This window comes from Esox lucius, chromosome 1 (assembly GCF_011004845.1).
Source record: "Esox lucius isolate fEsoLuc1 chromosome 1, fEsoLuc1.pri, whole genome shotgun sequence".
Classification (NCBI taxonomy): Eukaryota; Metazoa; Chordata; class Actinopteri; order Esociformes; family Esocidae; genus Esox; species Esox lucius.
The window spans coordinates 43,015,394-43,030,186 of NC_047569.1; positions in this window are offsets into that span (position 1 = coordinate 43,015,394).

A 14,793-nucleotide genomic window follows, 5' to 3' on the forward strand; every position below is an offset into this window, starting at 1 on the left:
GTCTCTCATAATAGTCTCTGTGCATAATAATTAATAAAACGGTTATTGGAATTTCCATCACAGATGTCTCTCTTTTATTGAGCTAAGAATGTCTCTCTGTTAATGAGCTAAGGACATCTACCTGTTAGTGAGCTAAGGATGTTTCCCTGTAAGTGAGCTAAGGATGTCTCTCTGTTAGTGCCCTGAAGAAGTCTCTCTGTTAGTCTCCTAAAGATGTCTCTCTGTTAGTGTCCTAAAGATGTCTCTCTGTTAGTGTCCTAAAGATGTCTCTATGTTAGTGTCCTAAAGATGTCTCTCTGTTAGTGTCCTAAAGATGTCTCTCTGTTAGTGTCCTAAAGATGTCTCTATGTTAGTGTCCTAAATATGTCTCTCTGTTAGTGTCCTAAAGATGTCTCTATGTTAGTGTCCTAAAGATGTCTCTATGTTAGTGCCCAAAAGATGTCTCTCTGTTAGAGTCCTAAAGATGTCTCTATGTTAGTGTCCTAAAGATGTCTCTCTGTTAGTGCTCTAAATATGTCTCTCTGTTAGTGTCCTAAATATGTCTCTCTGTTGGTCTCCTAAAGATGTCTCTCTGTTAGTGCTCTAAATATGTCTCTCTGTTAGTGTCCTAAATATGTCTCTCTGTTAGTCTCCTAAAGATGTCTCTCTGTTAGGATGTGTCTATGTTGGGGCGTTAAAGGATGTTATAATGTTAAAATATGTTTTTCTGTTACAGTGTCTAAATATACATTTAATTTTGGGGTGTTATATTATGTCTCTGTTAGGGCGTTAAAGGAAGTTTCACTATTATATTATAAAACATGTCTCTGTTAGGGTGTTGGATGTCTGTCTGGTAGGTTGATAAACAAAGTATCTAGCAGGGTGTTAAACAATGACCCCAGCAGGGTGTTAAAGAATGTCTCTCTTTTAGAGTGTTAAAGGAGTCTCTCTTTGAGAGTGTTAAAGAATGGTTCTATTTTAGAGTGTTAAAGAATGTTTGTGTTTTAGGGTGTTAAAAGATGTCACGTCTAAAGGGCTTTCACACTGACACGCACAACACTGCTGCATCAATTGTTTTCAGTTTATGGCCAATGGCTGATTTGCCTCTCACCCCAATGGTTGCAGCAAGAGGTAGTAAATCAGCTTCCTTCCCTGGAAAGAAACGCAATATTTTGCCTTGCAGCAGAATTTGAACAAAGTAAAATTTTTGCATCTTGCTGCTGCTGACCAATCAGAGACAATGGGCAGAGTTTGTGCAGATTCATAAACATCGAAGACCTGATTCTTTTGTTGTTTGATTGTACAGAAATATATGACACCTCTTTGGAGTTCTACAAAGACGCCAACCAAAAGGAAACGCTTGCAAAAGACTTGGAATCCCTGGTCACATTTTCCCAAATGTAGTCTTAGCCAGTTCCGGAAAAATAATAGCAATAAGACCACATGTGGACTGTTTTGACGACTCATGTTTGTCTCATCTCATCATCTTCCGCTTATCCAGGGCCGGGTTGCTGGGGCAGCAGTCTAAGCAGAGATGCCCAGACTTCCCTCTCCCTAGACACTTCCTCCAGCTCTTCTGAGGGGACACCGAGGCGTTCCCAGGCCAGCCGGGAGACATAGTCCCTCCAGCGTGTCCTAGGTCTTCCCAGGGGTCTCCTCCCGGTGGGACGGGACCGGAACACCTTCCCAGGAAGGCGTTCCGGAGGCATCCGAAACAGATGCCCAAGCCACCTCAACTGACCACTCTCGATGTGGAGGAGCAGCGGCTCTACTCTGAACTCCTCCCGGGTGACTGAGCTTCTCACCCTATCTCTAAGGGATCGCCCAGCCACCCTGCGGAGAAAGCTCATTTCGGCCGCCTGTATCCGGGATCTTGTCCTTTTGGTCATGACCCAAAGCTCATGACCATAAGTGAGAGTAGGAACGTAGATTGACCGGTAAATTGAGAGCTACGCCTTGCGGCTCAGCTCTTTCTTCACCACGACAGACCGATACATCGCATTACTGCAGAAACTGCACCGATCCGTCTGTCAATCTCCCGTTCCATCCTTCCCTCATTCGTGAACAAAACCCCTAGATACTTAAACTCCTCCACTTGAGGCAGGCACTCTCCACCAACCTGAAGTGGGCAAGCCACCCTTTTCCGATTGAGGACCATGGCCTCGGATTTGGAGGTACTGATTCTCATCCCCACTACTTCACACTCGGCTGCAAACCGTCCCAGTGCATGCTGAAGGTCCTGGTTTGAAGGGGCCAACACGACAACATCATCCACAAAGAGCAGAGACGAAATTGTGTGGTCCCCAAACCTGACACCCTCTGGCCCCTGGCTGCGCCTAGAAATTCTGTCCATAAAAATTACGAACAGAACCGGCGACAAAGGGCAGCCCTGCCGGAGTCCAACATGCACTGGGAACAAGTCTGACTTACTGCCGGCAATGCGGACCCAGCCCCTGCTTCGGTTGTACAGGGACCTGACAGCCCTTTGCAAAGGACCCAGGACCCCATATTCCCGAAGCACTCTCCACAGGATGCCACGAGGGACACAGTCGTTTGCCTTCTCCAAATCCACAAAACACATGTGGATTGGTTGGGCAAACTCCCATGAACCCTCCAACACCCCGTAGAGGGTATAGAGCTGGTCCAGTGTTCCACGGCCCGGACAAAAACCACACTGTTCCTCCTGAATCCGAGGTTCTACTACCGGCCTTATTCTCCTCTCCAGAACCCTGGCATAGACTTTCCCGGGGAGGCTGAGAAGTGTGATCCCCCTATAGTTGGAACACACCCTCGGGTCCCCCTTCTTAAAAAGAGGGACCACCACCCGGTCTGCCATCCCAGAGGCACTGTCCCCGACCGCCACGCGATGTTGCACAGGCATGTCAACCAAGACAACCCCCCAATATCATCACAAACATTTTTTTCAAAATAGCAAAGATGATATTAGAGTCTCTGTCTATCAGGGTGTTAAAGAATGTCTTTCTGTCAGGGTGTTAAAGGATGTCGGTCTGTCAAGGTGTTGAAGGATGTCTTTTTGTCATGGTGTTAAAGGATGTCTTTCTGTCATGGTGTTAAAGGATGTCTGTCTGTCATGGTGTTAAAGGATGTCTGTCTGTCATGGTGTTAAAGGATGTCTGTCTGTCAGGGTGTTAAAGAATGTCTTTCTGTCATGGTGTTAAAGGATGTCTGTCTGTCATGGTGTTAAAGGATGTCTGTCTGTCAGGGTTTTAAAGGATGTCTGTCTGTCAGGGTGTTAAAGGATGTCTTTCTGTCATGGTTTTAAAGGATTTCTGTCTGTCAGGGTTTTAAAGGATGTCTGTCTGTCAGGGTGTTAAAGGGTGTCTGTCTGTCAGGGTGTTAAAGGATGTCTTTCTGTCATGGTTTTAAAGGATGTCTGTCTGTCAGGGTTTTAAAGGAGTGTTAAACAATGTTTCTGTCAGGGTGTTAAAGACTTTTAACACCCTGACAGGGGTAGGTATCTATTGGAGGGTAGGGATCCATTTGGCATTTCGGTATAATGTTCTGTTTGGGTCTCCATGTGGCCTTCCGGCATGGTTTTCTGTTTGGGTGGTAGGGATCCTTTTGGCCTTCAGGCCTGGTGTTCTGTTTGGGGGGCAGGGCTCCATTTGGCCTTCCGGCATGGTGTTAAGCATCAACAGAGGAGAATAACAGCCTGTCTGCTATCAGCTGCTGTTAATCAGTTATAAATTACACCTATGAAATCAATTTCACTTTGCATGTTTATTCTTGTTTGTTATAATTACAACCTTCCCCCTGTTCCCAGCATGATTAACAGATACAGATTATAAAAAGGTCTGTTCAGGATAGGAAAGACCTAACGCTTGTAACCGTGGAAATCTGCAGGGATTACTTGAACTCATATCACCATCTGTGGTACTGGTATTTCCTCTCCAATACTAACACGAGCTGACTGGGAAGAGAGGGGAAGAAAAGGGAGGGAGGGTGAGAAGATGGTGGGGGAGTCAGATGAGAGAAAGAAAGAAGAGGGGATGGAATGTGAAGGGAGAGGAATCACAGAGAGATGTAATGACCTGCTCTCACCTCATCAGCAGAACAATGCCACATCCATTAATTGGCCTGTCAGCAAGGACCTACACACACACACACACACACGCACACGCACACGCACTCACATAAATGCACATGCGCACACATGCAAAACAGCCTGTCAACGCTCCTGTGAAGAAGAGACACCAAGTTTCTCACCTTTTACAGGTAGTTAAATATTTTTTGTCATCTGAATTTATCACTTTTGTTCAAACGATGGGATTGGTTTGACAGATCATTTGTTTGGTGGGTTATTTGTTTGTTAGTTTTTTTATTTTTTGTTTTGTTTATTCACCTTCAAGTACCTTCTCAAGAATTATTCAAAAGGAAACATCAAATTTCATTTAACAGAGCAAAGTTGAGGTGTTCTGATTTGTTTTCAAAGAGCTGTCAAGTGATCGCCCCATGATTACAAGCTAGGAGAAACTCTGGAAATATGGAATAAATTATGCATGAGCCAAATAACAGACAAAAAGTGTTGATGCTGCAGAAATGGGTCTCAGGATGAATCTCAAATGGAACCCTATTCCCTTTAAAGTGCACAACTTTGGACCAGAGATCTGGGTCGGGAAGTGCTACTTTAGACTGTAATTTGACAAATCATGAATACATATGCAATGTAAAGATGATAAGAGGTTTGTCTATAGCACCCCATGTTGACCAGATGGGTCCTGTAGGCTCTGGTTCCATCTTGACCAGCAGGGTCGTGTATGTTCTGGTTCCATCGTGAGCAGAAGGGTCCTGTAGGCTCTGGTTATTATAACTTCTACATTTAAAATGTTCACCCACACTGGTCACCCCTCCGAGTCTGGTTCCTCTCTAAGCTTCTTCCTAAATTTCGGCCCCTCTTAGGGAGTTTTTCCTAGCCAATGTGCTTCAATATTGTTGTTGTTTGCTCCTTGGGGTTTCAGACTAGGTGTTTAGTAAAAGCACTTTGTGACAACTGCTGATGTAAAAAGGGCTTCATATATACATTGGATTGATTGATTGAACGGTCCTGTAGGCTCTGGTTCCATCATGACCAGAAGGGCCCTGTGGGTTCTGGTTCTTGACCAGAAGAATCCAACCAAGAACAGATCTAGGACAGCTTCAGCTGGCCTAGAACAGAGCTAGTGAACATTTAGCTGACCTAGATCAGACCTAGAAAAGCTTCAGCTAGACCAGAACAGATTCAGACCTACAATAGAGCAGCATGTCTTACCCCTCACTGCACTGTTACTATCAACACTATGCATGCTAATCTCTCATGAATAAAAGCAGAGGAAAGATTGACTGTTATTTAACTCTGCCAAGTGGACCCATATAATGATGGACCTGACTGGAGTTCATCACTTACTGAAGACTTTAAGAACACATACCACAGAGAGCATTTCAGTGTTTGGTTAGTTATAAATAGAATACCTATCTAATTCTGCTTAGACAGCAGCATTTCATGAATTGTGCTACACATTTCAAATGGGAGGGAACTCTGTGTGACAATCTATTTTTTTTAAAGTTTTGGTGGAATTAATAAAATAATTTTCTGAAGAACTCCAAGTTTGTATTGACTCTATGGTAATGTTACATAACTGTTAATAGTTATAAACTAAATTGGAAGCTGCTAATTTCAAAATTGTCTCATGAAACAAATTCCAGACACTCTTTTTTGACAACTTTGTTTCACAAAAATATAATCAGCTAGCTATACAAGCTATGTTAGGTTCTGTCATCTTAGCAACAAAGTACAAGCTTTAGAACACACATGGAATGCATTTGCTGTTTTAGGCCTGTGGTGGTTTTAAAGTTGTTATATTTACATTTTAGCCATTCACCAGACACTACATTATGTTTTAAGTGCCTTGCTCAAGGAATCTTTCACCTTGCTAGCCTTTACAACAGAACCAATAACTTTTCACCAACTAATCCAACACCCAGTAGATTACCTGCCACTCTTAGATAGTACAAGTTTTTATATATATAAGCCCAGAGTGGAGCCCAGAGTACAGCCCATGAGCACCGAGTACTGCCCTAGGAGTCCAGAGGAGCCTGAAGGCAAAAGCACTTGACCCAGTAGAACCACCTGAGTTTTTTGTTGGTTTTGCATTTTTCCTTTCAGAGGGGTAAAGTTGTTGATTAAGATCTTCAAGACCTGCACTCCATGTCTGTCTCTGTGTCCAGTACTTTATTTGCCCTGCTATAATATTGTTTTAAAAATTGTATGTAATGAATTGTGATACAAATTCTCATAAAAGTGTGGGTAATGTGTTTACTTGTTTCCAACTTGTCACTTACCTTTGGGCTGGAAGCTCTATGCTTTGCTTGAATATCCGTTTCTTGCCTGTGATTTCCCAAAATCTTGTCAACATGTAGCCAAAAAAATAGAGTACAAATATGGCACCAATCTGTCTTTAGAGATAAAATAGTAAGTACAAACAGTGCCCCCTAGTGCTCCCACCAGCAGAGATCATTATAAATGTTTAATAAATGATTGTCTCTCTAAAGACAGATTGGTGTAAGATATCTACTTGATTGCTTGTTTACATGTTGATAAGATGTTAGGCAATCACTAGAGAGGACTATAGACTAACTGAACAGTTCTGAACACCCCATTATACAGGAAAAACACTGTTATTTAGACCACTGCAGTAACAGGTTAAACATTTCTAACTCATTAACTAAATATACATATAAATACATACAGATATGATATCTGTTTAATTCATTTATATTCCAGTTTAATGGCCTTAATACCAATCTGTTTATATATTTAATGTCCTATATAATGGCTTAAACACCAATCTGTTTATCTTTTTAATATCTTATATAATGGCCATAACTCCAAGCTGTTTATATATTTAATGTCCTATATATATATGCCATAACACCAATCTGTTTATATGTTTAATGTCCTATATAATGGCCATAATACCAAGCTGTTTTTCTTATTCATATCCTGTGTGACGGCCTTGACATCAATGAAGGTGGAGGTGGTATGGAGGGTGGAGGTGATCTGGGGTTTGGAGGTGGTCATGAGGGTGGAGGTGGTCATGAAGGTGGAGGTGGTATGGAGGGTGGAGGTGGTCTGGGGTTTGGAGGTGGTCATGAGGGTGGAGGTGGTCTGGGGTTTGGAGGTGGTCATGAGGGTGGAGGTGGTCTGGGGTTTGGAGGTGGTCATGAGGGTGGAGGTGGTCTGGGGTTTGGAGGTGGTAAGGAGGGTGGAGGTGGTATGAGGGTGGAGGTGGTCTGGGGTTTTGAGGTGGTCATGAGGGTGGAGGTGGTCTGGGGTTTCGAGGTGGTCATGAGGGTGTAGGTGGTAAAGGAGGGTGGAGATGATCAGGAGGGTGGAGGTGGTCTGGAGAGGGGAGGTGGTCTGGGGGTCGGAGGTGGTCTCAGGGTCAGAGGTGGTCTCGGGGTTGGAGGCATTCTTTGCTATGGCCTTGTTGTGTAATATTAGGGGATAGGGTGCTGTTTTCAGCAAACACAGACTTGCATTAAGTGGTCCACATTAATTCTGTCCCCACCATGAACCACGTTGAGAATTAAATTCCAGTATAAATCAGTGGGAGAAGTTTAGGTTTGTCTGGCTACAGCAGGCTTCCTTCGGGCCCAATTTAGTTGTCAAGATTCTTTCTGTGTATTTTGCTCACCTTGACAAAGCAGCAAACAGGGAGTTATGTGGAGCTAGGCTAATTTCCTTTGCATAACCTTTATTAAATGTGATAATTGCCTTTCCAGTGGCTGTAATTTTATCAGCTGTTTGATTTCCTTGTGTGCTAAAGCATCGCTCAAAGATGTAATGGTTTCTCTGGTCCCCTGGCAGACTCTGCACTTAACGGTCCTAAATGGCATCTGATTCTCTGTGAAGGGCACTACTTCTGGACAATCGTGAACTAGTCAAAACTAATGCAATATGTGGACTAGGGTGGCATTTTGGAAGCAGGCTATGTCCTTTAGCCCTACCTGCGGGTTCATTTCATCTGGAGGTCAGGTGTTAACAATTCAGTTTGGCTGCCGAGGCTGAGTAGTCCAAAATTGGTAATTGAGTTTTGTGAAAACCCTGAGTAATGCAATAGACAGCCCCAACCCACACTCTGCCCCCTCTGACTTCCTCAACCTACATCAGCAACCAGACAATTTAGCATTATAATAAAAACACTCCAAATCATAATATTCAAGAACCCAGAGTCAGTGACTGTCCAAGCAAGCAAGACAGATTATTAGGGTAAATTATTCAGACTGGGGCCAGCACAATGAACCCCTAAACATAAGGCGACAGGCTCAGAACCACTGATGACATGTTATCTGAGATATCATCCCAGCTCTCGCTTGCAGAGCTCCATGAAGTGAATAGTTGCGAAAGGAAGGAACACAAGGTCAATATAGTGTCTCTTTGTATTCCAAATGGAACGCTATTCCCTATATAGCGTACTTCTTTTTACCAGGGTCCATAGGGAATCCAATAGGGCTTTGGTGAAATGTAGTTCATTTTGTAGAGAATAGGTTGCTCAGTTGACGCCTCACATCAGCCTTCTCCAAGCAAAGTTCCAAGGATATCAGCGGTTTCCTGCCTGCCACAGTGTCGCTAACACCTTTCATTAGCTACCTCTCATCTGGAGCCAACATCCTAGTGCCTTTTCCTGAGACACCCACTCCTCTCTTCTGCAGACCTCTGCACTCGCCATCCTTGAAATTGAGATCTGGAATGAATCTTATCACCTCTCATTAGCCGCATGGCCATTCCCTTTCTCGCTGTCTTTTTACTGCTCCATGTTAACCTTCTCACATCACAGGCACAGGCAGCATTCAGAGTTAAGCTGTATGGCCTGAATCCTAAATGCCAGCCTATTTCCTATGTAGTGTACTACTTTTGATCAGAGCCCTATGGGGAATAGGCTGGTCTTTTCCTTGACATAACTGTCTTTCCACCAGAAGGACCGTGTCCCTGCTTCTATTGTTCTGTTTAACATAATACAGTAGAATTACATTTCTATTACCATTCCTTACCATAGATTTTTTTTGTACAATACTGTTCACCTTCATTGTTGCGAAGTTGTTATTGGTTGTTGAGATGATTCTGTTAATACCCCTGACAAACATCTTCATCAGAATTCATAAGAAGAAGCAAACCTAAATGCCAAATATAATTTTATATGTACTATGAGGTAGGTAGAATATCAAACTGCCTCAAGCCCTTTCTTCCAAACTACCCATTTACACTTACATATATTCTGGAATACCAGTGATGCACACAACACATTCAACATAATTGGCCATTATCATTTGTTTCTTGTTTCATGCATGTAGTGTGTTGGCCTTTTGAGCAACACTTTTGAGCGTCATTTTTGTCCAACCGTCCCATAGAACCGTACTCCAGTCAAACTTCTGATGATGTACAACAAACTCAAGGTTTTGATGTTTATGTTGTGATGGGAGAAAATATTTTCTTTTGGCAAGTCATCCAAAAAGCTTGTTTGTATGGTGGTGACTTAAAATTTTAGTTTTAGAGACTTGAAAACTGGCAAATCACCAGGGTAAAACCATCCCCACTGTGTTAAAGAATGTTGGTTGAGCACCAAGCTATGGGAATGCTCCTGTCATGAGTTGAGGTTAAGCAGGACCCAAGCGTGGACTAGAAGTACAACAAAATATTTTAATGGAGAACGGAAGCAGGAACAAACGAGAGAAGTACAAGAAAACGACAGGCAGGCAAAACCACAGACTGGTAGTGACAGACATAAACGACGCAATGAAAGGGCTAAGGGACTAGGGCAAACTAAATAGGGTGCTAATGAAGACTAAACAAGAAACAGGTGAAAACAATAAGAACAAAAAGGACAGGCTATGTTAAGGAACAACAGCAAAAACAATACAGAACAAAACAGAACCTTAAAGCTCCACAGCGTAGGGACTGGGAGACTGATCTGGATTGGGGGAAGAATGAATGGAGCACGACGCAGAGAGATCCTTGAAGTGTAATCCGTGAAATGTAAATCTAGAGCACATGGTACCTCAGACTGTTAAAAGATTCATGTTTCAGTATGCTAACAACCTGAGGCATAAATAAGCGTATATGTGTGTATGTATGAATGTATGTATGTATCTGTGTTTTTATGATTAAATATTATGGATTAATCCCATTGAGATTCCGCTGGTAATCTCAGGAAGATAAATCTTTTCATTATGCAAATGTGTCTGAACAGGCAACATGTTTTTTTGTTGCACACCAAGTTTTTGTAGTCCGGTGGTGGTTTTGGCTCGTGCTCTGGGGGTCTTCGGATGCTGAGGGATGTGGGTGGTGCCCCTTTTGTTATTGCAACAAGATAAAACTACTGTGTGCTATGGGCTGCTTGAGAAGTACTCTTGCAACATATATTACATCCTCCAATCCTCCTCAATATGTGACTTGAAGTGTGGCCAGTGAAGAGGGCTGATTAGCCAATGACAGGTAAGATCCCAACTGTGATATCGGATCAACCTAAGACAGGCACAGTCGTGCATCTAGCTACAATCCACAATATAGATACCTGAGGTACATGTGTACGTAACCCAGAAACAGGATCTGTGCTGAACAAATAGCACAATGACTAGACCAAGAACATGTGGTGCTTTCCAGGTCCGGGGAGGTTGTCAAGTGTCACTCAGACAAATGCACTGGATTCACAAATGCACACATTGTTACAGTCTCACTGGAGACTGGTGCACCAACCCATGTGCCGATTGTTTTTGTGGTTTTCCTGGAGCGTGGACCCTCACATCTCCCAGATAGAAAAGCAAGGGACGATGCACTACTTACATAGTATTGTGTTTGTGTCTGTATTTTGTGTCTTTTTTTGTGTGTGTGAATGAGTGTGAAATTATGCATTAAAAAAAGAAAAATTGCAGATAAAAAAAAATTGCGATGCAGAAATGATTGACTTGGTTGACATTAATAAAGACAGTATTCACCATTGACTTGGTTGACATTAATAATGACTATATTCACCATTGACTTGGTTGACATTAATAATGACTATAATCACCATTGACTTGGTTGACATAAATAATGACTATATTCACCATTGACTTGGTTGACATTAATAATGACTATATTCACCATTGACTTGGTTGACATTAATAATGACTATAATCACCATTGACTTGGTTGACATAAATAATGACTATATTCACCATTGACTTGGTTGACATTAATAATGACTATATTCACCATTGACTTGGTTGACATTAATAATGACTATATTTACCATTGACTTGGTTGACATTAATAATGACTATATTTACCATTGACTTGGTTGACATTAATAATGACTATATTCACCATTTACTTGGTTGACATTAATAATGACTATATTCACCATTGACTTGGTTGACATTAATGACTGATCTGGTACAGAAAAATAAATACAACCTGAGGCACAGAAAAGACGAAGCTGGAGTGGCATCAGGACAAGTCTGTGAACGTCCAGACATTAACCCAATTGAACATCTGTGGGGAGACCTGAAGATCACAGTTCACAGACATTCTACCCAATATGACAGAGCTGGAGAGAATCTATAAAGAATTGTGGGAGAAACTGCATAATTTCAGGTAGCATGGTGGTAGAGACCTTCTCTCGAATTCTCAAAAAGCTATGATCACTGTCAAAGTCGTTTATACAAAGTAATGATTAAAGGATCTGAATACTAAATTGTGCACAGGTATTTTTTCAATGAATTGGCACACATTTCGATTAAAAGGGTTTTCACGTTTCCATTATGGAGTATTAATCAATTATAAATTAAGTCGATAACACAAAATGTGAACAGAAAGTAAAGCGATCCAAATGCATGGTTTATTCATTTTATCAGGAGCTCTTCATCATCCTTCCCACAGGTCGCAGTTATAATTCTGTAAAAAAAATGTAATGATGAAGTGATGCAGATTTGATGAGAGTTGCACGCAATAGCCACACCTCTCACCACAGTAATAACCACACCTCTCACCGCAGCAAATAACCACACCTCTTACTAGCCACACCTCTCACCACAACAATAGCCACACCTCTCACCACAGCAATAGCCACACCTTTCATCACAGCAATAGTAACACCATTCATCACAGCAATAGTCACACCTCTCACTAGCCACACCTCTCATCAACACCAATAGCCACACCTCTCACCACAGCAATAGCCACAACTCTCACCATAGCAATAGCCACACCTCTCACCACAGCAATAGCCACATTTGAACTAACAAGGTGTGTTTATATTAACAAGGAAGCAACTTAAAACATATCTGACACTTTTTGTTAGATTGGATCATATTGTAAACCCCTACAGTGTGTTCCAGCAAAACCAAGTATAAATGAAGAACTATCTATACATTTTATTGACCCCGAAGTGCATGTTTATGAACAAACTAATCCCTTTGAACCATCCAGGAGACATATTTTAGTATGACTCTTAACCATGCAGAAGACGTGTTGTATTATAACGCTGAAGAGGAAGTCATGTACAGTATATCAAATAACCATGAATGGAGGGTTTTGTAATATAGCTCTTATCCCTGCTAATGATGTATGTAGAACCTCAGGTAATATAGCTCTTAACCCAGCTAATGATATATGTAGAACCTCAGGTAATATAGCTCTTAACCCAGCTAATGATATATGTAGAACCTCAGGTAATATAGATCTTAACCCTGCTAATGATGTATGTAGAACCTCAGGTAATATAGCTCTTAACCCTGTTAGTGATGTATGTAGAACCTCAGGTAATATAGCTCTTAACCCTGTTAGTGATGTATGTAGAACGTCAGGTAATATAGCTCTTAACCCTGCTAATGATGTATGTAGAACCTCAGATAATATATTCTCTTAACCCTGCTAGTGATGTATGTAGAACCTCAGATAATATAGCTCTAAACCCTGGAATCTGGTGGAGTTAAGTTTTGTAACAGGAGAATAAAAGTTTAGTGGCTTATTGACTTTGCTTGTGCTATACTCAAATACATGTACTTAGCTACATACATCCATAAACGAGGGTAGGTTGGAGTAGCTTTTATCAGGCTCACTTCTGTGGGTACTAATCCTTCTGTGGATTCTTGTCCTTCTGTGGGTACTTGTCCTCAGCTGGAGAATAAATCTTTCTTTGAAGGTATGTTGGTCACTTATAGGAAGTGGCTCTACAATGCATTTTGACATTTTGAGGGATCTACTTAGCTATGTAGGTTGAAGTCAGTTCTAAAGCTTGACCTTGTTGGTAAACATTTTATTAGCATTACTATGTAGGTTGAAGAGTAGGTTGTCCTTTCTATCATGGGAAAGGTTCTCTGAGTCTCCTGGACCTTGATAGTGATGTGTGCAACAACATAGCTAAGCATACCATGTAGGTTGAGGAGTCTCCTTGACCTTTCTAGCTAGTGGCCAGACCTATGAGTCATTGAGTCTGCTCTCTCTGAATTCCTTCCACTCCTTTCCTGGTTCTCCCTTCTGCAGCCTGCGGTCATCACGTCTCCCTGTCTCGTGTTTCACGTCTCTCTCCCAGACACACTTAAATGCATCCATTCCTGGGATACAAAAAAGCTCACAATAATTCCTGTGGTCATGAATAATCCATCCACAGCAGAAACATGCTTCAGTGCTCTCACCTTGCCTCTCTCCATTCACACTCTCTCCGCTCACTCAGGGAACATCCCAGGACTACATAAAAGGCCTTTGAATATCTGGATGTAAGGGGATTTGCTGCAGTGCACACACCCAATGTGATCTGACTAAAGATTGGAGACATACAAGAGCACAATGTTCAGATTATGATATGGGGGAGTCATTTTCAGTGATTTTTTTTTCAAATGTCACTCTTCAGTTACATTTTGCCATCTTCCTTCCCAGGAATACAGATGATCCTTACAGTGTCAAATCCTATAGGGAGGATAATATAATATTTCAAAGAAAAATACATAATAGTGTAGATATTATAGAGTATTGGAGAAAAATATACTATGATCTCCATCTAAAGAAATGATCCAGCTACTAGATATTGAGGATTTTACCCTAGTGTAGGCTTGATCTAGGCACTGTACCTGTATTGTCTTTAAGCCATAGGTTAAGCTTGATAGAGGTTTTTGTTCCTAAAATGTAATTGATTTTGTATTTGGTCTAGTTGAATATTATGCTGTGGAACAGTGGTGGATGGTGGATGGAGAAGTGGGAGGAGCTAATTGGAAAGGATTTCTGTGTACACATTACAGACTTCCTGTTTTATTCACTTTCCCCATCACGTTCTCATTAATTTGCCAGTGCAAGCAATTTACATGTTCAATTGGATGTGACCTGTGAAAAAATAAACAAATCCAAAATATTTGAGCTAGACATTTGTGAATGACATTCTGAAATGCTAAGGAACAAGACTGTGTCTTCAGCTTTAGTAAAGGACTGTTTCCTATCATACATGAATGTGGGGGAAAGATTTCTCACACAACTCTGCAGTGATTCCAGGAACTGCAAGCTTAATCGTGGTTGTTAGTTGTTAAATATGTTCTCCATCCAGCAGATAGGGATCAGCAAATTCCTACTAGTTTAGTTAGTAGTGTCGAGTAGACCGGCTTGGTGAGACAGCCATTTGAGGATATGTCTTCAGTTTACATGTAGTTAGTAGTGTACAGTAGACCGGCTGAGATGGCCATTTGAGGACATATGTCTTCAGTTTAGTTATTTAGTAGTGTCCAGTAGACTGGCAGGGTGAGACGGCCATTTGAGGACATATTTCTTCAGTTTATTGAGTAGTATAC